General features: G+C 42.3%; 1 long non-coding RNA gene across 1 annotated transcript; it reads left to right on the top strand.

The window, feature by feature from the left end:
- Positions 1–10,286: 10,286 nt before the first annotated feature.
- LOC140725945 (uncharacterized) lies at positions 10,287–23,992 on the top strand. The gene is made up of 3 exons (XR_012098539.1): positions 10,287–10,312; positions 15,810–15,949; positions 23,490–23,992. It is a non-coding gene; the product is annotated as an uncharacterized lncRNA (long non-coding RNA).
- The last annotated feature ends 560 nt before the right edge of the window (positions 23,993–24,552 follow it).

The following is a 24,552-nucleotide window of genomic DNA, read 5'->3' as shown; positions in this document are numbered from 1 at the left end:
CTGGTAAGAGATGTTTGTATGTCCATCAGAGCACTGATAGGAGATGTTTGTATGTCCATCAGAGCATTGGTAATAGATGTTTGTATGTCCATCTGAGCACTGATAGGAGATGTTTGTATGTCCATCAGAGCACTGATAGGAGATGTTTGTATGTCCATCAGAGCATTGGTAATAGATGTTTGTATGTCCATCAGAGCACTGGTAGGAGATGTTTGTATGTCAATCAGAGCACTGATAGGAGATGTTTGTATGTCCAGCAGAGCGCTGGTAAGAGATGTTTGTATGTCCATCAGAGCACTGATAGGAGATGTTTGTATGTCCATCGGAGCACTGGTAGGAGATGTTTGTATGTCCATCAGAGCACTGATAGGAGATGTTTGTATGTCCATCAGAGCATTGGTAAGTGATGTTTGTACGTCCATCAGAGCACTGGTAGGAGATGTTTGTATGTCCATCTGAGCACTGATATGAGATGTTTGTATTTCCATCAGAGTACCGGTAGGAGATGTTTGTATGTCCATCAGAGCACTGGTAGGAGATGTTTGTATGTCCATCAGAGCATTGGTAAGAGGTGTTTGTATGTCCATCAGAGCACTGATAGGAGATGTTTGTATGTCCATCAGAGCACTGGTAAGAGATGTTTGTATGTCCATCAGAGCACTGATAGGAGATGTTTGTATGTCCATCAGAGCTCTGGTAGGTGATGTTTGTATGTCCATCAGAGCACTGGTAGGAGATGTTTGTATGTCCATCAGAGCACTTGTAGGAGATGTTTGTATGTCAATCAGAGCACTGGCAAGAGATGTTTGTATGTCCATCAGGGCACTGGTAGGAGATGTTTGTATGTCCATCAGAGCACTGGTAGGAGATGCTTGTATGTCCATCAGAGCATTGGTAAAAGTTGTTTGTATGTCCATCAGAGCACTGATAGGAGATGTTTGTATGTCCGTCAGAGCAGTTGTAGGAGATGTTTGTATGTCCATCAGAGCACTGATAGGAGATGTTTCTATGTCCATCAGAGCACTGGTAGGAGATGCTTGTATGTCCATCAGAGCACTGGTAGGAGATGTTTGTATGTCCATCAGAGCACTGGTAGGAGATATTTGTATGTCCATCAGAGCACGGTAGGAGATGTTTATATGTCCATCAGAGCATTGGTAAGAGATGTTTGTATGTCCATCAGAGCACGGTAGGAGATGTTTGTATGTCCATCAGAGCACTGATAGGAGATGTTTGTATGTCCATCAGAGCACCGGTAGGAGATGTTTGTATGTCCATCAGAGCACTGATAGGAGATGTTTGTATGTCCATCAGAAAACCGGTAGGAGATGATTGTATGTCCATCAGAGCACTGATAGGAGATGTTTGTATGTCCATCAGAGCACTGGTAGGAGATATTTGTATGTCCATCTGAGCACAGATAGGATATGTTTGTATGTCCATCAGAGCACTGGTAGGAGATGTTTGTATGTCCATCAGAGCACTGGTAAGAGATGTTTGTATGTCCATCAGAGCACTGGTAGGAGATGTTTGTATGTCCATCAGAGCACTCGTAGGAGATGTTTGTATGTCCATCTGAGCATTGGTAAGAGATGTTTGTATGTCCATCAGAGCACTGATAGAAGATGTTTGTATGTCCATCAGAGCACTGGTAAGAGATGTTTGTATGTCCATCAGAGCACTGGTAGGAGATGTTTGTATGTCCATCAGTTCACTGGGAGGAGATGTTTGTATGTCCATCAGAGCACTGGTAGGAGATGTTTGTATGTCCATCAGAGCACTGATAGGAGATGTTTGTATGTCCATCAGAGCATTGGTAGGAGATGTTTGTATGTCCATCAGAGCACTGGTAGGAGATGTTTGTATGTCCATCAGAGCACTGATAGGAGATGTTTGTATGTCCATCAGAGCACTGATAGGAGATGTTTGTATGTCCATCAGAGCACTGGTAGGAGATGTTTGTATGTCCATCAGAGCACTGATAGGAGATGTTTGTATGTCCATCAGAACACTGGCAGGAGATGTTTGTATGTCCATCAGAGCACTGGTAGGAGATGTTTGTATGTCCATCAGAGCACTGATAGGAGATGTTTGTATGTCAATCAGAGCACCGGTAGGAGATGTTTGTTTGTCCATCAGAGCACTGGGAGGAGATGTTTGTATGTCCATCAGAGAACTGGTAGGAGATGTTTGTATGTCCATCAGAGCACTGGTAGGAGATGTTTGTATGTCCATCAGAGCACTGATAGGAGATGTTTGTACGTCCATCAGAGCACTGATAGGAGATGTTTGTATGTCCATCAGAGCATTGGTAGGAGATGTTTGTATGTCCATCAGAGCACTGGTAAGAGATGTTTGTATGTCCATCAGAGCACTGATAGGAGATGTTTGTATGTCCATCAGAGCACTGATAGGAGATGTTTGTATGTCCATCAGAGCACTGGTAGGAGATGTTTGTATGTCCATCAGAGCACTGGTAGGATAAGTTTGTATGTCCATCAGAGCACTGATAGGAGATGTTTGTATGTGCATCAGAGCACTGGTAGGAGATGTTTGTATGTCCATCAGAGCACTGATACGAGATGTTTGTATGTCCATCAGAGCACTGGTAGGAGATGTTTGTTTGACCATCAGAGCACTGATAGGAGATGTTTGTATGTCCATCAGAGCATTGGTAAGAGATGTTTGTATGTCCATCAGAGCACTGGTAGGAGATGTTTGTATGTCCATCGGAGCACTGGTAGGAGATGTTTGTATGTCCATCAGAGCATTGGTAATAGATGTTTGTATGTCCATCAGAGCACTGGTAGGAGATGTTTGTATGTCCATCAGAGCACTGATAGGAGATGTTTGTATGTCCAGCAGAGCGCTGGTAAGAGATGTTTGTATGTCCATCAGAGCACTGATAGCAGATGTTTGTATGTCCATCAGAGCACTGGTAGTAGATGCTTGTATGTCCATCAGAGCATTGGTAAGAGATATTTGTATGTCCATCTGAGCACTGATAGCAGATGTATGTAAGTCCATCCGAATACTGATAGGAGATGTTTGTATGTCCATCAGAGCACTGGTAAGAGATGTTTGTATGTCCATCAGAGCACTGATAGGAGATGTTTGTATGTCCATCAGAGCACTGGCAAGAGATGTTTGTATGTCCATCAGGGCACTGGTAGGAGATGTTTGTATGTCCATCAGAGCACTGGTAGGAGATGCTTGTATGTCCATCAGAGCATTGGTAAAAGTTGTTTGTATGTCCATCAGAGCACTGATAGGAGATGTTTGTATGTCCGTCAGAGCAGTTGTAGGAGATGTTTGTATGTCCATCAGAGCACTGATAGGAGATGTTTCTATGTCCATCAGAGCACTGGTAGGAGATGCTTGTATGTCCATCAGAGCACTGGTAGGAGATGTTTCTATGTCCATCAGAGCACTGGTAGGAGATATTTGTATGTCCATCAGAGCACGGTAGGAGATGTTTATATGTCCATCAGAGCATTGGTAAGAGATGTTTGTATGTCCATCAGAGCACGGTAGGAGATGTTTGTATGTCCATCAGAGCACTGATAGGAGATGTTTGTATGTCCATCAGAGCACCGGTAGGAGATGTTTGTATGTCCATCAGAGCACTGATAGGAGATGTTTGTATGTCCATCAGAAAACCGGTAGGAGATGATTGTATGTCCATCAGAGCACTGATAGGAGATGTTTGTATGTCCATCAGAGCACTGGTAGGAGATATTTGTATGTCCATCTGAGCACAGATAGGATATGTTTGTATGTCCATCAGAGCACTGGTAGGAGATGTTTGTATGTCCATCAGAGCACTGGTAAGAGATGTTTGTATGTCCATCAGAGCACTGGTAGGAGATGTTTGTATGTCCATCAGAGCACTCGTAGGAGATGTTTGTATGTCCATCTGAGCATTGGTAAGAGATGTTTGTATGTCCATCAGAGCACTGATAGAAGATGTTTGTATGTCCATCAGAGCACTGGTAAGAGATGTTTGTATGTCCATCAGAGCACTGGTAGGAGATGTTTGTATGTCCATCAGATCACTGGGAGGAGATGTTTGTATGTCCATCAGAGCACTGATAGGAGATGTTTGTATGTCCATCAGAGCATTGGTAGGAGATGTTTGTATGTCCATCAGAGCACTGGTAGGAGATGTTTGTATGTCCATCAGAGCACTGATAGGAGATGTTTGTATGTCCATCAGAGCACTGATAGGAGATGTTTGTATGTCCATCAGAGCACTGGTAGGAGATGTTTGTATGTCCATCAGAGCACTGATAGGAGATGTTTGTATGTCCATCAGAACACTGGCAGGAGATGTTTGTATGTCCATCAGAGCACTGATAGGAGATGTTTGTATGTCCATCAGAACACTGGTAGGAGATGTTTGTATGTCCATCAGAGCACTGATAGGAGATGTTTGTATGTCAATCAGAGCACCGGTAGGAGATGTTTGTTTGTCCATCAGAGCACTGGGAGGAGATGTTTGTATGTCCATCAGAGAACTGGTAGGAGATGTTTGTATGTCCATCAGAGCACTGATAGGAGATGTTTGTATGTCCATCAGAGCACTGGTAGGAGATGTTTGTACGTCCATCAGAGCACTGATAGGAGATGTTTGTATGTCCATCAGAGCATTGGTAGGAGATGTTTGTATGTCCATCAGAGCACTGGTAAGAGATGTTTGTATGTCCATCAGAGCACTGATAGGAGATGTTTGTATGTCCATCAGAGCACTGATAGGAGATGTTTGTATGTCCATCAGAGCACTGGTAGGAGATGTTTGTATGTCCATCAGAGCACTGGTAGGATAAGTTTGTATGTCCATCAGAGCACTGATAGGAGATGTTTGTATGTGCATCAGAGCACTGGTAGGAGATGTTTGTATGTCCATCAGAGCACTGATACGAGATGTTTGTATGTCCATCAGAGCACTGGTAGGAGATGTTTGTTTGACCATCAGAGCACTGATAGGAGATGTTTGTATGTCCATCAGAGCATTGGTAAGAGATGTTTGTATGTCCATCAGAGCACTGGTAGGAGATGTTTGTATGTCCATCGGAGCACTGGTAGGAGATGTTTGTATGTCCATCAGAGCATTGGTAATAGATGTTTGTATGTCCATCAGAGCACTGGTAGGAGATGTTTGTATGTCCATCAGAGCACTGATAGGAGATGTTTGTATGTCCAGCAGAGCGCTGGTAAGAGATGTTTGTATGTCCATCAGAGCACTGATAGGAGATGTTTGTATGTCCATCAGAGCATTGGTAATAGATGTTTGTATGTCCATCTGAGCACTGATAGGAGATGTTTGTATGTCCATCAGAGCACTGATAGGAGATGTTTGTATGTCCATCAGAGCATTGGTAATAGATGTTTGTATGTCCATCAGAGCACTGGTAGGAGATGTTTGTATGTCAATCAGAGCACTGATAGGAGATGTTTGTATGTCCAGCAGAGCGCTGGTAAGAGATGTTTGTATGTCCATCAGAGCACTGATAGGAGATGTTTGTATGTCCATCGGAGCACTGGTAGGAGATGTTTGTATGTCCATCAGAGCACTGATAGGAGATGTTTGTATGTCCATCAGAGCATTGGTAAGTGATGTTTGTACGTCCATCAGAGCACTGGTAGGAGATGTTTGTATGTCCATCTGAGCACAGATATGAGATGTTTGTATTTCCATCAGAGTACCGGTAGGAGATGTTTGTATGTCCATCAGAGCACTGGTAGGAGATGTTTGTATGTCCATCAGAGCATTGGTAAGAGGTGTTTGTATGTCCATCTGAGCATTGGTAAGAGGTGTTTGTATGTCCATCTGAGCAATGATAGGAGATGTTTGTATGTCTATCAGAGCACCGGTAGGAGATGTTTGTATGTCCATCAGAGCACTGGTAGGAGATGTTTGTATGTCCAACAGAGCACTGGTAGGAGATGTTTGTATGTCCATCCGAGCACTGATAACAGATGTTTGTATGTCCATCATAGCACTGGTAGGAGATGTTTGTATGTCCTTCAGAGCACTGATAGGAGATGTTTGTATGTCCATCAGAGCATTGGTAAGAGATGTTTGTACGTCCATCAGAGCACTGGTAGGAGATGTTTGTATGTCCATCAGAGCACTGATAGGAGATGTTTGTATGTCCATCAGAGCACTGGTAAGAGATGTTTGTAGGTCCATTAGAGCACTGGTAGAAGATGTTTGTTTGTCCACCAGAGCACTGATAGGAGATGTTTGTATGTACATCAGAGCACTGGTAAGAGATGTTTGTATGTCCATCAGAGCACTGGTAGCAGATGTTTGTATGTCCATCAGAGCAGTGATAGGAGATGTTTGTATGTCCATCAGAGCATTGGTAAGAGATGTTTGTATGTCCATCAGAGCACTGGTAAGATGATACTTGAATATTGTAAGTAAAATGTGTGGTGCTTTTGTTTTTATTTTACCGTGTATTCCCTCAATACACTTTCAGTGGATGGTACAATGGATGACAATTTTTCACTGCTCCTCAGGACATATGACAATAAAAGGCCAAATTTACCAATTTTACCGAAGAATGAAAAGAGCCTGTAATAGAGAGAATGCAATAAGGGAACAACAGTTTACTGGGAATTTAGGAGGTTAGGGGAGTGGGGAGAGGCAATTGGTCTTTTTAGGAACAACTAAATAGGTTAGCTTAAGCTAGAACAATAGAAGACCACTTCAACACAACGTATGAAATTTCTACAAGTCTTGACCAAGTTAGACTCATAGAGTTACGCTGCCCTTTGACCCCAGCATACATGCTGACTAAAGTGCCTAGTCTCATTAGCCTTTATTTGCCCCATATCTGTGAAAAACTTCCCTATTCATGAACCCATCCAAACGTCTTATAAACATTGCATTTGTCCATGCCTACATCACTTTATCTAGCTCAGAATCAATTTCACAATACTGAAAAAACAATTTCCTATAGAACAGAGTATATTATACAGTATAGTGGATAATGAGGAAGATTATAAAAAATCTACACTGTACAAGTGGGCTGAGGAATGGCAAAAGGGGGTTAATTCAAGTAACCATGAGATGCTGTAGTTTGGAAAATCAAATCAAGGTAGGACTTTCCACAGTGAACAGTACGACCTTGGAGAACAAGGGCCTTGGAGTTCAAGTATGTGGTTCTGTGAAATTGGTGTTACAGGCAGACAACAGAGTGAAGGCAGCTTTTGGCACATTGACCTTCATCACTCAGGGTACTGATCATGAAGTAAAATCGAGGAGGTCACAGTGTGGTTGTAAAGAATGCTATCAAGGCCACACTTGGGTTATCGTGTTCAGCTTTAGTCACCCTGAAATTGGAAAGATGTTATAAACTGAAAAAAGTGCAGAAAAGGTTTACAAGGAGTTAGGGATTGAGTTATGGAGAGAGATTGGACTTTATACAATGGAGTATAGGAGTTTAAGAGGTAATCTTACAGAGGGGTATAAATCATGAGGAGTATAGATAGGGTAAATATACTCTTTTTTCTACCCCAGGATTGAGGAATCGAGGACATAGGGTTAAGATGAGAGGGAAACGATTTAATGGGATGTTAGGGTTCAACTTTTTACGTAGAGCCTTGTATTTATGTGAAATGAGCTACTAGAGGAAATGCATGAGACAATGAGATAGATTGGAAAATTTTAGCATATCTTGCAAATCCGACTGCAAGGTTGGATATCCAAAAAGTCTGAATACAACTCAATTATCAATCGGTATACTATCATAAGGAAATCAGTAGAAATCAGAATTAATTTGTCCTTCAAAGTACATTTATTATCCACCTTGAGACTTGTCTCCTTACAGGCAGCCACAAAACAGAGAAACCCAAAAGAACACATTAAAAAAACGAAGACCGTCAAACACCCAGTGTGCAGAAAAATAACAAATCAAGCAAACAATAAAAGTAAGCAATAGTGGTCAAAATGGCTTTCAGCGCACTCTGCTACGGACAGGGGAGACTGCCATTTTATTCCTGGTGGGATCGCTCTGCTTCAGAGAGGGGAGGCTACCTTTTGATTGCTGGTAGGATCACTCTGTGATGGAGAGGGGAGACTGCCTTTTTACCACTGGAGAGATCGCTCTGCTACAGAGAGAGAATATTGACCAGGTTTCCTGCGTTTGGATGTGGACTTGGACTGTGGACTTTTTTTCAGTCTTATGATTTTTTTGTATTCTGTGTTTTTCTCCCCATCTTTCTCATTTTTTGTGTGTGGGGGGGATGGGATTTAGGGGTCAATGTACCTGTTCAGTTTTTGTTCGTTTGTTTGTGTGGGGAGGAGGGATTCGGGGTTGACGATTGTGCTGCAGTCTACTTCTTTCTCAGCTTTATGGTTATCTGGAGGAGAATAATTTCAGAGTTGTATACTTCGGTAATAAATGAACCCTTTGAAACATTGGAAGAACTGAATTTCATGAAAGTGAGTCCACAGCCATGAAGCCAGCAACTGACTCAGAAGTCCGTTAGTTGCACGCCACAGCCTCAGTTCAACGCAGTGATGAATAAACCTCATGGAGCAGTGAGCTGAACCAGCCCATCCCTTACCTCTGGCCTTGATATCCTGACCTTTTCAATCATTTAAACCATAAAAACCTCAGCCCATTCCTCACTCTCAGCCCAGACCCTACCACTTCGATAGGCTCTCAAGCCCAAGCCCTGCTGTTCCTCACTCTCAGACCCAGGCCCTGCTGCTTCAATATGCTCTCAGACCCAGGCCCTACCACTTTGATAGGCTCTCAAGGCCAGGCCCTGCTGCTTCGACATGTTCTCAAGTCCAGGCCCTGCCGTTCCTCACTCTCAGACCCAGGCCCTGCTGCATTGATATGCTCTCAGACCCAGGCCCTACCACTTTGATAGGCTCTCAAGCCCAAGCCCTGCTGTTCCTCACTCTTAGCCCAGGCCCTGCCATTTCAATATGCTCTCAGACCCAGGCCCTGCCTCTTCGATATGCTCTCAAGCCCAGGCCCTGCTGTTCCTCACTCTTAGCCCAGGCCGTGCCACTTCAATATGCTCTCAGACCCAGGCCCTACCACTTCGAAAGGCTCTCAAGCCCAAGCCCTGCTGTTCCTCACTCTTAGCCCAGGCCCTGCCATTTCAATATGCTCTCAGACCCAGGCCCTGCCTCTTCGATATGCTCTCAAGCCCAGGCCCTGCCGTTCCTCACTCTTAGACCCAGGCCCTGCCACATTGATATGCTCTCAAGCCCAGGCCCTGCCGTTCCTCACTCTTAGACCCAGGCCCTGCCACATTGATATGCTCTCAAGCCGAGGCCCTGCCGTTCCTCACTCTTAGACCCAGGCCCTGCCACATTGATATGCTCTCAAGCCCAGGCCCTGCCGTTCCTCACTCTTAGACCCAGGCCCTGCCACATTGATATGCTCTCAAGGCCTGGCCCTGCTACTTCAATATTCTCTCAAGCCTGGGCCACGCTGCCTCGATTCAGCTCAATTCTGACCTTTCCAATTTGGCCCAGTGGTTATATTGATCAAACCATGGGCCTTTCCTCACTCTCGGGCTTGGGCCCCACCTACCTCGACTCTGCCTTGCCTCTGCTGCACCTTGAAGACTGCTCCAGCAATTGTTAAACATTGGGTCATTTCCTGCTCTCATGCCTAGGCCTAGCTACTTTGATTTGGCCCAAACATGCCTCACTGCAGCCGTCCTGCACCTTTAAACCTCAGTTCTCACCTCAAAAATGCCGGATTGTATAGGGGTTTCGAAGCTCGTCCGAAAGTGAAGTTACAAGCTATCGAAAGCAGTGATCATTTACCAGAAAAAGGGTGATTAATAAAGTAGTTAGTTGTGTTTGTTGTCAGCAAGCAGAGCCATCTGAAACCCAGTAATACAAATTCTTGTTAATGACCCATTAATTAATTCTCAAGAACTCATCACTTTAGAAAGCATTACTTCTGAAGTCAAGATTAGGTATGGTGATATTCAGATAATCATTCATTTTCATTAAAGGCTTATTTTGATGTCATCTCTGAGAAGCTCAACCATTTTGTTAAAGGGTCATTTTGTTGCCGTTTTCTGCTAACCTTCACTTTTGATGTTGAGTTAAAAACCAATGACCTTTAGTATTTTTTATTAACTGGAAAAACACTCAGTGCTAATTTAATCAGAAAGGAGTATTTGGAAAAGAAAAAATTTACACATGATGTAACTTTTAAATATTGACACAGTGATGCATTTTGAGGTCAGCTTGAAAGGCAAATTTATCTTTGGTAACTTTTACACAAAGAGTGTGTTCCAAAGCAGCTAACAGAGCCTTAAAGCACAGGTAGGACCAGACCCTTTCGTGCCCCATGTCTATCATGACTTCAGGTTCCCCTCTATTCTAATCACATTGACTATGCTTTGGCAATTCAGATGCTCATCCATCTGTGAGTGCACTTTCCTGCAGCATCTTCTCATGCAGTGCATCTCATGCCCACACCATCCTCTCAGTGAAAATCTCCTCCGTTCTCAACTGTTTAATTTAAATTGGATATTAAAAATATTAAAGAGGATACCAAAAGTTTCTTCAGATACATAAAATGTAAAAGAGAGGTGAGAGTGGATATTGGACTGGTGGAAAACATGGCTGGAGGGACAAGGAAATGGTGGATGAATTGAATAAGTACTTTGCATTAGTCTTCACTCTGGAAGACACTAGCAGTGTGGTAGAAGCTTCAGGTGTCAGTGGTCATGAAGTGTGTGAAGTTACCATTACTAGAGAGAAGGTTCTTGAGAAACTGGAAGGTCTGAAGGTAGATAAGTCACCTGGACCAAATGGTGTACACCCCAGGGTTCTGAAAGAGGTGGCTGAAGAGAAGCAATGATCTTTCAAGAATCACTAGATTCTGGAATGGTTCTGGAAGACTTGCAAATTGCAAAGGTCACTCCATTCTTCAAGAAGGGAGAGAGGCAGAAGAAAGAAAACTATAGACCAGTTAGCTGACCTCAGTGGTTCAGAAGATGTTGGAGTCGATTATTAAAGATGAGGTCTCAGGGTAATTGGAAGTGCATGATTAAATAGGCTGTAGTCAACATGGTTTCCTCAAGGGAAAATCCTGCCTGACAATCTGTTGGAATTCTTTGAAGAAATAACAAGCAGGATAGATTAAGAAGAATTGGTGGATGTTGTGTACTTGGATTTTCAGAAGGGCTTGACAACGTGTCACATGAGTCTGCTTAACAAGGTATGAGCCCATGGTATTACAGGAAAGATTCAGTCATGGATAAAGCAGTGGCTGATTGGAAAGAGGCAAAAAGTGGGAATAAAAGGAGCCTTTTCTGGTGGCTGCTAGTGACTAGTAATGTTCCACAGGGGTTCCACTGAGGACCCTCATGAATTTTCATAGCTTCTTTCCACTCCTGTGCAACCACATCCCTCCCACAGTGTAGTGACCAGAACTGTCTACAACATTCTAGCCATGGCCTGACAAAATCTCTACAAAACTGCACCATATTTTCCTGTTGCATGTTCTATGCCACAGCCAGGAACACATTGATCTTACTTGTCCTCTCCACATCCCATCCACTCATGTTGCTACCTTCAAGGATACTCAGATGTGTACATCAAAGTACACCCCCACCCATCAACATTCCCCAGGGTCCCATAACTCAGTATACCTTCTACTCTCATCCAGCAACACCATCATTCAACTCAAGTGCACCATTTCCCAGCAATCAGGACCAATCCTTGTTCCATCTAGCATCATATACCCCTTTGGAGATGTCACCATCATAATGGGCTGCATCTCAAACAATTATGAGATGGATTACAGGAAGGAGAGCAAGAAAACCTATTGGCAAGGTGTCAAAGTAACAGCCTTTCTCTCAATGTTAGCAAAACAAAAGAACTGGTCATTGAGTTCAGGAAGTGGGGTGAACAGCATACCATTGGCTGTATTAATAGTGCTGAATTGAGCTTGGATGAGTTCTTCAAGTTCTTCAGTGTAAATATTACCAATAACTTGTCTTGGTCCAGCCACATTTATTCCATGTCCTAAAAAAGCACAGTTGTGCCTCGAATTCATCAGAAAACTATGGAAAATCTATATAAAATGGATTGGGGCACCATGGTAGTGTTGAGATTAGTGTGACACAACTACAGCTGGACCATTCCGGAGTTCAGAGTTCAACTCCAGCGCCATTCTATAATGAGTCTCTGTAAGCCCTCCCCGTGGGACGTGTGGGTTTTCTCTGAGCCCTCCATTCTCCTCCCACATTCCCAAGGTTAATTGGTCATTATAAATTGTCCCACGATCAGATTATGGTTAATTGTTTTTGTCGGGGTGCTGGGACAGTGTGGCTCAAAGGGCTGGACTCTGTGTTGTGTTGCGAAATAAAAATTAACATTACCCCCATGACCCTCACCAGTTGGATGCAACCTCCTTTGGACAAGCATTACTAATGGGTATGGAAACTGCTCTGCACAACACAGCAAGAGATTTCAGAGTTATCAACACAGCCCAGTCTATCATGAAAACCAGCTTCCCATCACTGACCCCATTACACTTCCCACTACCTCAGGAAAGCAGCCTGTAGAATCAAATACTCCTCCCATCACAGTCATTTTCTCTTCACCCCACTTCCATCAGGCAGAAGATATATAAACTAGTGACGATGTACTACCAACGTTAAGAGCATCTTCTACCCTGTTGTATAGAACATTCCTCTTGTTATAGTCTCTTCCTCTGGAACAGACCTCTTCTACAATAAAGGTGAACTCTTGATCTTTCGGTCTACGTTGTTGTAGCCCTTGCAGCTCATCTTTCTCCTTAACTGTAACATAATATTTACCATGCTGTCATTGTTTGTCTTTGCACTGACTCGAAAAGGCATGCAAACAAAGCTTTTCTTTCTTTCCATATTTTTATTAATTTCTTATGTAAAAGAATACAGAGTACAGTAAGATATATAATATATAACAATTACAATATATTAAAATCACAGATGAAGTGTAATTACCCCATATCCATATAAAATAAATTTAAACATAAAATTGAAAAGAAATAATTTTATTGTACAAAAAATCTAATCCCACTACCAGGAAAAAAGGAAAGTTTAAAAAAAAGAAAAGGAAAAAATCCTTAACATATAGTAAAACATATTATTAGCCAACATCTGTGTTTAATAGCAAATCAAAGATTTTGAAAGTAATTCAAAAAAGGTCCCAACAATGTTAAAAAAATCTTGTCTACATTTAGAAATTGGACAGCGAATCTTCTCTAAATTTAAGCAAGACATAATATCATGTAGCCAATGAGTATGATTCGGCAGAGTGGCATCCTTCCACTTAAACAACAATGCCCTCCTGGTTATAAGAGAAATAAGCGCCAAAATATGCAAATCATGTGTCTCCAAAATAATACAATTTCCTCTAACAATACCAAATAAGGCAGTCAAAGGATTGGGTTTAAAATTTTCTTTAAAAAGCACTGAAAAAGCTTGAAATACTTCCTTTCAATATTTTTCAAGACTCAGATAAGTCCAAAACATATGGATTAGTGAGGCTTCTCCATTATTACATCTATCACAATAGGGAGATATATCCGAATAAAAATGAGACAGCTTATATTTAGATATATGGGCTCTATGAACCACTTTAAATTGTAGAAGGGAATGAAAGGCACATAATGATGAGGTATTAACCAATTTAAAAATTTCATTCCAAGTGTCCTCAGAAATTGAAATCTGTAAATCTTTTTCCGAAAGATTTTTAATTTTATCTAAAGGAATATTTCTCATTACCAACAACATACCATAAATATTAGATATAGATGCGTTATGGAAGGGTTTCAAATTAAAAATTATATCAAGTAAATTTTTATCTGGACTTTTAGGAAATGTATATACTTCATAACGCAAAAAGTCTAATTTGTAAATATCGAAAAAAGTGAGTTCTCAGTAGACTATACTTAACTGACAGTTGTTCAAATGAAGAGAGACTATCTCCAACAACAAATCATTAAAACATGTAATGCCCAATCCATTCCACTCTTTAAAAACTACATCAGACATAGAAGGTTTAAAAAAATAGTTAGAAAAAATGGGACTGGAAAGTGAAAAACTCAATAAACCGAAATATTTTCTAAATTGAACCCAAATCTGCAAAGTGTGTTTAACTACAAAATTATCAGTTAAATTACTTAAAGATAAAGGAATTGAGGATCCGAGAAGAGGAATGATAGAAAATTTATTAACAGATTGAGCTTCTAAAGAAGCCCAGACCAGACAGTCCTCTTGATTAATATAATATAACTAAAATGAAAGATTCTGTATATTGACTGTCCAGTAATAAAACCTAAAATTCGGTAAGGCTAAATCTCCATTCTTTTTAGCTTTTTGAAGATGAACTTTATTTAATTGAGAAATTTTATTATTCCATATATAAGCAGATATAATGGAATCTGAAGAATCAAAAAAGGATTTAGGAATAAAAACAGGTATGGCCTGAAATAAATATAAAAATATAGGCAAAATATTCATTTTAATAGAATTGATTCGACCAATCAATGAAAGAGAGGGGTGACCAACTTGATAGTGCCTTTTTTTTTGTAATTTATTTTTTTATTGAAGTTCATCAAACAAACATTTCCATAAGATATATATCACAAAATCATATATATCACAAAATCTCCACAAAGTATTTATCTGGGGTATACACTTATAGAAAAGAGTGAAAAGAAAAAACAAGCAAAAGGAAAGAACTATGTACAAGTAGGGTGTGATCTTTTTTACAACAGATTCATTGATTTGTGAGAATAAAATCAGGCCTATGAGGCATTATGTAGTTAAGCCATTTTTCCCAGTATGAATCAAATTGTTCTAGCTTATGATTAACATATGCTGTTATCTTCTCCATTTTGTAAATGTCCATTGTAATTTCCATCCATGTATTTAAAGTTGGGCTCTCCTGTAATAACCATTTCCTAGTAAGAGTCTTTTTACCAGCCACCGACAGTATATTCATTAAATATTTATCTCTTTTCAACCATTCTTGAGGTATATATCCAAAATATATGGTCTTACTCTCCAAGGGTATTTCACACTTAAAGATGTCTTGTAGGGCATTGTGTATACCCCTCCAATAGTTTTTGATAACAAGGCAGTCCCAAAAAATATGATAATGATTTGCATTTTGATTCCCACAATTTCTCCAGCAAACAGGGAGGTTACTATCATAATGGGATTTCTGAGAGGGTGTAATAAAATATCTTATCAAGTTTTTCCATCCAAACTCCCTCCATTTCTGTGAACTGGTACACTTCCATTGATATCTCCATATTGTTGTCCATTCTTCCTCAGATATAATTATCCCTCCTTCCTTCTCCCATTTTGTTTTAATGTATGAAGTCGAATGTGTTTTAAGATTTGATAACCCCTTATACATGCTTGAAATGATTCTACCATTATCTGAATTATATGCTTTTCTAAAGAGCTCTATCAAGCATGTATTTGCCTTGGTTACATTTTTAAGCGTCTTATTAACATATTGTCAAACCTGTAAATACCGATAAAAATCTTGTTTTTCTAGTAAGTGTTTCTCTTTAAGCATTTCAAAACTGAACAGTGTTCCTTCTTTCATTATATTGCAAAGAACTGTTATTCCTTTAGCCGTCCAGTCCTTAAATCTAGCATCCAATTTATTTGGTGTAAAAACAGAGTCATATGCACACCATTTAAGAATTGCAATATCTCCCTCTAGATTATATTCTTTTATAGTAGTTTTCCATATTTAGAGTCAATTTCACCCATGGGTGATCAATAGTATTTATGTACCTTTGCAGGTTGTCATCAGTCAAAATTCCTTGTATGGGGATGGGAAGTATCCGCTCCTCAATGTTTTTCCATTGAGCGTCATATGATGGGATGCACCAACATATCACAGCTCTCAACTGTGCTGCAAAATAATAATCTCTAAGAGAAGGTAGGCCCCATCCCCCCTTTTCCTTTGCTAATTGCAAAGTTTTGAGTCGAACTCTAGGCCTTTTACCCTGCCAATTATACCTAGATAGCATCGTGTTCCATTCATTGAATTGATTTTGATTAATCTCTATTGGTAGGGTCTGAAAGAGATATAACAGTCTGGGCAGTATATTCATTTTAATAGACTCAATCCTTGAACTGAGACTGAAAAAAGGAATCAGGCTCCATCTTGCCACATCTTCCTTAATTTTTTTATATAAAGGCTGATAATTACATTCTGATAATTTTGCCAAATCTTTTGGCATAATGATGCCCAAATATTGGAAAGACTCTGTGTGCCATGCCCAGGGGTATTGACTTTCAATTTCTCTTGGGGAGCTATAGTAATATGAAAGTAGTTGGGTTTTATCTATGTTGATCTTGTATCCTGATAATTGACCATATTGTTCAAAGGATTGCATCATTTTAGGTAAAGAGTATGTTGGTTGCCCTAGATAAATCAAAATGTCATCCGCATAACAAGCCAATTTAAGCTCTGTCCCTTTAATAGTAATTCCCCTGATATCTTCAGTTTGTCTGATGTATTGAGCTAATGGTTCCAGATATAATGCGAAGAGTAGTGGTGACCATGCACAACCTTGTCTCATGTCCCTTTCTAGGGTAAGATTATTTGATAAATATCCAGTGATTTTAATCCTAGCAGTTGGATTGTCATATAGTGTCTATATAGTTTTAATAATTGTGTCTTGGAAACCAAATCTATGTAAAACTGTAAAGAAAATTCCAATTGACTGAATCAAATGCTTTTTCAGTGTCCACGCTTATCACTATTGCTTCAATTTTATTTTTTTGTATATTGTCCATAATGTGAAGTGTCCTTCGTATATTGTCTTGAGTCTGGCGTTGTCATATAAAACCTGTCTGATCATTACGTATCAGTATGGGTCGAAACCCTTCTAATCGTTTGGCCATGATGGAGGTAAATAACCTATAATCTACATTAAGAACAGATATTGGTCTAAATGACCTGCATTCCATTTTATCCTTGCCTTCTTTCGGTATAGCTGAGATTATCGCTTCCTTCCAACTGGGTGGCATTTGTGCCTTTTTTAGAGCCCAGTTCAGTGTGGGGAGTAAAACAGGAATTAACTCATTTTTAAATTCTTTGTACCACTCTGCCGTATACCCATCTGATCCTGGTGACTTGCTTAATTTAAGCCTACTAATTGCAGCTTTTAATTCAACTTCAGTTATGTCATCAGCCATCCTTCTATTTTGTTCTTCGCTTAAAGTGGGTAATCCTAGAGAATTCAAGAAGGTGTCAATTTGGGTTATGCTTCCCCCTGGAAGTTTGGACCCACTTTCTGGCGCACTCGAACCGGCTCACAAAGTGGTGCGCACTGGCATTGAGGCCGGTCCCAAAAAGGGCACCAGGCCTCCTTCACCAGCAAGGGGAAAAGCCCGCGCGCGGGATGGGTCTGTGAAATATGCACCCCCTACAGCATTCCCGTCCGGGGAGGATGGGAACAGGAAGGCTTTAAAGCGAGGCTGCTAAGTTTGAATAAATCTCTTTTGCAACTGCAACTCACCGACTGCGTGTCGTTATTTCAGCGCTGTGTGTAGCACACCGCTACACTTGGTGACCCCGACGGCCCAAACGAAATTTGGACTGGAGATGAATGACGCCGCATCTATTCATGCCGTTTTGTTAAAACTGCCAAGCTTCTGGATGCTGCGACCTCACGTATGGTTCCAGCAAGCAGAAGCCCAATTTCACATTCGGCAGATAACCGCGGATTCCACACGTTACTACTATGTGGTGAGCTCCCTCGACCAGGAGACAGCCGCCCAGGTTGAGGAGTTCATACAGGAGGATGGCAAATACACAGAATTCAAAGCCCTGCTCATAAGGACTTTCGGACTCTCACAGCACGAGCGAGCTGCCCGCTTACTGCATCTGGATGGTTTGGGGGACAGGTCACCGTCGGCTTTGATGAACGAGATGCTGTCCCTGGCCGGAGGACACAAGCCCTGCCTCATGTTTGAGCAGGCATTCCTGGAGCAGCTGCCTGTGGACATACGCCTGCTGCTGTCTGACACGGATTTCAGCGACACCCGGAAGGTAGCGGCCCGGGCAGACGTGCTGTGGAAAGCCAAGAAGGAGAGTGGGGCATCCGTCGCACAGATCACCAGGCCACGCTCCCAGCAGCAAACCAGACCAGGCCCAGCCGCAGAGCCCGCTAACCCCAGAGGCAGGAGTGAGGAGACCAATGAACAATGGTGCTTCTACCACCAGTGGTGGGGCGCAGAAGCCTGCTGCTGTCGCCCGCCCTGCAAGTTCCCGGGAAACGCCAGGGCCAGCTGCTGCTGATGGCTATGGTGGCTGGCCATCGGGATAGCCTCCTGTATGTCTGGGTCAAGCGGTCGGGACGCCGCTTTTTGGTCGACGCTGGAGCCGAGATCAACATCTTACCTCCGACGCGTTACGACACCCGCAACAGAGAACCGGGTCCCACCCTGAGGGCCGTGAATGGCAGCAGAGTAAGGACCTATGGCATCCGTACGGTGCAGCTACAATTCGGCTCCAGCTGGTTCACGTGGGACTTCACACTGGCCGCCGTAGCTCAACCGCTTCTGGGGGCGGATTTTTTGCGAGCTCACAGCCTACTGGTCGACCTGCAAGGGAGGAGACTGGTCCACGCCGAGACCTTTCAAACGTTCTCCCTGGGTGAAGCCCAGTTGCCGGCCCCACACCTAGACTCCATCACGCTGTCCGACACCAACTTCACCGGAGTCCTGGTGGATTTCCCATCGGTTCTGGCACCGCAGTTCATGGCAGCCATGCCCAGACATGGCGTACAGCACCACATCCCCACACAAGGACCACCCCTCCACGCCCATGCTCGAAGGCTTCCCCCGGACAAGCTCCGACTGGTGAAGGAGGAGTTCAAGAGGATAGAGGAATTGGGGATCATATGGCGGTCCGACAGCCCATGGGCCTCCCCCCTGCACATGGTGCCCAAAGCAACAGGGGGCTGGAGACCGTGCGGCGACTACTGCAGGCTGAACGAGGCTACAACACCGGACCGCTACCCTGTGCCGCACATTCAAGACTTTGCAGCAAACCTGCACGGCGCACAGATGTTCTCCCAGGTAGACCTCATCCGGGGATACCATCAAATCCCGATGCATCCGGACGATGTCCCCATAACAGCACTCATCACCCCGTTCGGCCTTTTCGATTTCCTCTGCATGCCGTTCAGCCTAAAGAATGCCGCGCAGACGTTCCAGCGGCTCATGGTCGCGGTGGGACGTGACCTGGACTTTGCTTTCATCTATTTGGACAACATCCTCATAGCCAGCAGTAGTCATCACGAGCATCTGTCCCACCTCCGTCAACTCTACGCCTGACAGAGTGAATACAGCCTCACAGTCAACCCGGCCAAATGCCAGTTTGGACTCGACACCATCGACTTCCTGGGCCACAGGATTACTAAAGACGGGGCAACCCCTCTGCCCGCCAAGGTAGACGCCGTCCGCCACTTCCCCCGACCCAACACAGTTAAAGGCCTGCAGGAATTTGTGGGTATGGTGAATTTCTACCACCGTTTCCTCCCCTCAGCAGCCCGAATCATGCGCCCCCTGTTTGCCCTGATGTCGGGTAAGGGCAAGGACGAGGAGTCTGCAGCCGCTTTCGTTAAAACTAAAGAAGCCTTGGCAAATGTCGCAATTATAGTGCACCCCAGAATGGACGTCCCTACCGCCCTCACAGTGGACACGGCAGTCGGTGGAGTGCTGGAACAACTCATTGAGGGTCGCTGGCAACCCCCGGCATTCTTCAGCAAACACCTACGACCACCTGAGCTCAAATACAGTGCTTTCAACCGGGAGCTGTTGACGCTATACCTGGCAATCTGGCATTTCAGGTACTTCTTAGAAGGTAGGCCCTTCACCGCGTTCACGGACCACAAACCTCTTACCTTGGCGTTCACGAAAGCGTCCGACCCCTGGTCATCCAGCCAGCAGTGACATCTGTCCTACATCTCCGAATACACGATGGATGTCCAGCACGTCTCGGGAAAAGACAATGTCGTGGCAGATGCTCATCCAGACCTAACGTCCAAGCCCTGTCCCGGGGGTAGACTATGAAGCGCTGGTGGAGGCACAGCAGGCAGACAAGGAGATCCCTAGTTACAGAACTGCAGTCTCTGGTTTGCAGCTCCAGGACCTCCCTGTAGGCTCAGGTGAAAGGACCTTACTCTGTGATGTAACCACTGGCCAACCCCGCCCCGTTGTCCCGGCAGCCTGGCAGCGGCGCATTTTCGACTCCATTCACAACTTAGTGCACCACTCCATCAGGTCAACCATCCGGATGGTAGCCAACAGGTTCGTTAGGCACGGACTCCACAAGCAGGTCAATGAATGGGCCAGAATGTGCATGCAGTGCCAAACAGCCAAGGTGTAGCGGCACACCAAAGCCCTGCCGCAGCAGTTCCACCCCACCCACCGGCGTTTCAACCACATTCCTGTGGATATCATGGGCCCCCTGCCAGTGTCGCGAGGAGCGCGGCACCTCCTGCCTATCATAGACTGGTTCACGAGGTGGCCAGAGGCAGTCCTGCTCACCGACACCACCTCCGAATCCTGTGCCCTAGCACTGATTGCAACCTGGGTATCTCGCTTTGGTGTACCGGCCCACATCAATCCTACAAGCCAAAAGTTTAGATAACATTTTAGTATCAACATTAAGTAAGGAAATAGATCTATGAGAAGAGCATTCTTTTTAAGAATAAGCGAAATAGAGGCTTCATAAAAAGATTGTGGGAACTTACCTAATTTAAAAGAATTGTAAAGGACTGCATATAAATGTGGTATAAGCAAAGAGGAAAAAGCCTTATAAAACTCTCCAGAAAATCCATCAGAACCTGGAGCCTTCCCCAAGTGCAGAGTGAACAACTTTGGCAATTTCCTCATAAGAACCAGGTTGATCCAACAATTTTTGAATATCATCAGAAAGTGTAGGAATGTTTAATCAATCTAAAAAAATATTCATTGGAGTATTATCTTCAGGAGGATCATAACTATAAAGTTTAGAGTAAAATTCTCTAAAAGGATTGTTTATTTCCAAATGATCAGATGTTTTATCACCATTATAGACAATAGACAATAGGTGCAGAAGTAGACCATTCGGCCCTTTGAGCCTGCACCGCCATTTTCAATTACTATCAATATTCGGTTCCTGCCTTGTCCCCATATCCCTTGATTCCCCTATCCATAAGATACCTATCTAGCTCCTTCTTGAAAGCATCCAGAGAATTGGCCTCCACTACCTTCTGAGGCAGTGGATTCCAGACCCCCACAACTCTCTGGGAGAAGAAGTTTTTCCTTAACTCTGTCCTAAATGACCTACCCCTTATTCTCAAACCATGCCCTCTGGTACTGGACTCTCCCAGCATCTGGAACATATTTCCTGCCTCTATCTTGTCCAATCCCTTAATAATCTTATATGTTTCAATCAGATCCCCTCTCAAACTCCTTAATTCCAGCATGTACCAGCCCAGTCTCTCTAACCTCTCTGCGTAAGACAGTCCAGACATCCCAGGAATTAACCTTGTGAATCTACGCTGCACTTCCTCTACAGCCAGGATGTCCTTCCTTAACCCTGGAGACCAAAACTGTACACAATACTCCAGGTGTGGTCTCACCAGGGCTCTGTACAAATGCAACAGGATTTCCTTGTTCTTGTAATAAATTCCCTTTGTAATAAAGGCCAACATTCCATTAGCCTTCTTCACTGCCTGCTGCACTTGCTCATTCACCTTCAGTGACTGATGAACAAGGACTCCGAGATCTCTTTGTATTTCTCCCTTACCCAACTCTACACCGTTCAGATAATAATCTGCCTTCCTGTTCTTACTCCCAAAGTGGATAACCTCACACTTATTCACATTAAATGCCATCTGCCAAGTATCTGCCCACTCACCCAGCCTATCCAAGTCACCCTGAATTCTCCTAACATCCTCATCACATGTCACACTGCCACCCAGCTTAGTATCATCAGCAAATTTGCTGATGTTATTTTCTATGCCTTCATCCAAATCGTTAAGGTAAATGGTAAACAGCTGTGGTCCCAATACCGAGCCCTGTGGCACCCCACTAGTCACCACCTGCCATTCCGAGAAACACCCATTCACTGCTACCCTTTGCTTTCTATCTGCCAACCAGTTTTCTATCCATGTCAATGCCTTCCCCCCGATGCCCTGAGCTTTGATTTTACCTACCAATCTTCTATGTGGGACCTTATCAAATGCTTTCTGAAAATCGAGGTACACTACATCCACTGGATCTCCCCCATCTAACTTCCTGGTTACATCCTCGAAAAACTCCAACAGATTAGTCAAGCATGATTTACCCTTGGTAAATCCATGCTGGCTCGGCCCAATCCTATCACTGCTATCTAGATATGCCACTATTTCATCTTTAATAATGGACTCTAGCATCTTTCCCACCACCGATGTCAGGCTGACAGGTTGATAGTTCTCTGTTTTCTCCCTCCCTCCTTTCTTAAAAAGTGGGATAACATTAGCCATTCTCCAATCCTCAGGAACTGATCCTGAATCTAAGGAACATTGGAAAATGATTACCAATGCATCCACAATTTCCAGGGCCACCTCCTTTAGTACCCTAGGGTGCAGACCATCTGGACCTGGGGATTTGTCAGCCTTCAGTCCCATCAATCTTCTCATCACCGTTCCCTTCCGAATGTCAATCTGTTTCATTTCCTCTGTTACCCTATGTCCTTGGCCCATCCATACATCTGGGAGATTGCTTGTGTCTTCCTTAGTGAAAACAGATCTAAAGTACTCATTAAATTCTTCTGCCATTTCTCTGTTTCCCATAACAATTTCACCCAATTCATTCTTCAAGGGCCCAACATTGTTCTTAACTATCTTCTTTCTCTTCACATACCTAAAAAAGCTTTTGCTATCTTCCTTTATATTTATATTCCATTAGCTTTATACATTTCTTTAATTTGATGTTTAACTATAAAGGTCTTTAATAGGTTAGCTAGTAGTTTACCTGTTTTATCTCCATGAACATAGAACTAACTTTTATCTTTTAAAAGTTGCATTTCATTTGTATAAGTTAAGAGCAGATCGTATTTAGTTTTAATTTCAACACATCTTTTATATAAAACAGAATCTGGAGACAAAGCATATTTTTGGTCTAATTGTTTCAACTGATTGGCTAATTCAATTTTCTCTTTATTAGCTTTTTACTTAACACTTGTGGTAAAGGAAATAATTTGACCTCTAATATAAGCCTTAAAAGCATCCCATAAAACAAGACTAGAAGTCTCTTCTAGTACATTCTCTTTAAAAAAAAGAACAATTTGTCTCTCCAAAAATTTAAAAAAATCTTTATCTGATAACAAAGTTGGATTAAAACACCAGAATCTGTTTATTTGGGAGACACCCGGATGATTTAAAGATAAAAACACAGGAGCATGATCTGAAACAGTAATTTCTTTATATTCACAGGATCAAACCAATGGAATCAATTGGCTATCAACAAAAAAAAAATCAACCCTGGAATACGAATGATGAACATAAGAAAAAAACGAGTACTCTTTATCTGTTGGATGCAAAAAACACCAAATATCAACAATATCACATTTCATTAGAAAAAATTGGATAAAGGAGTCAGTCATCTAGAAGAAGAACGATCTAAAACAGGATCTAAACAACAGTTGAAGTCTCCTCCTAAACCCAAGGAATATAAACTTAAGTCTGGTAAAAGCAAAAAAGAACAACATTCAAAAAAGCATGGATCACCTATATTCGGGGCATACAAATTAGCGAACACCATTAATTTATTATCTAATTTCCCTGACACTATAACAAAATGTCCATTGGTATCAGACACTACATTATGTTGAACGAAAGGAACTGAATTGTCTATAAGAATCAAAAGTCTTCTTGCCTTTGCCTGAAAGGAGGAATGGAAAGATACCAATGGCTGAAAAGACGTAGATTATCACACTTACAAAAATGTGTTTCTTGTAAAGAATAATTGAGACATCCAATTTCTTAATATAATAAAATATCTTATTATGTTTCACAGGATGGTTTAATCCTTTCACATTAAAACTAAGTAAATTAAAAATATAATCCATTTTAAGTATTGCTTAAAGGAGATGTTTGAATAAAAACCACTGGAATATATATTAAATCCAAACAATGAGCATTAAGATAAAGTAACCAAGCAACAAGTGAAGCTAAGAGAACCAAACAGCGGGTAGAAAAAAAGAAAACCACCCCCTACCCCCCGCCCAAAGAAAGTTGACCAAAAGACAGTTGACAGCTAAATCTATCATTTCCCTCCCAAAAAAAATCTACTGGCTGAGCTCCAAAAAAAAATTTCAGCTGCATTCCAACAAGGCATAACGAAAAACAGAGCAAAATTAAACATATTAAAAAAAACCTCATAAAATTATAGTACAAAAATATTAGAAAGAAATATGAAAGTTCAAAACATATTAACTTAGAAAGTATTAACACAAAGAAAACTTACTAATATTAAATCCTAAATTTTCTAAACAAG

The sequence above is a fragment of the Hemitrygon akajei genome, chromosome 4, assembly GCF_048418815.1.
Source record: "Hemitrygon akajei chromosome 4, sHemAka1.3, whole genome shotgun sequence".
Taxonomy (NCBI): domain Eukaryota; kingdom Metazoa; phylum Chordata; class Chondrichthyes; order Myliobatiformes; family Dasyatidae; genus Hemitrygon; species Hemitrygon akajei.
Note: the sequence above shows the minus strand (reverse complement) of the source record. Positions and strands in the feature narration are given on the sequence as shown.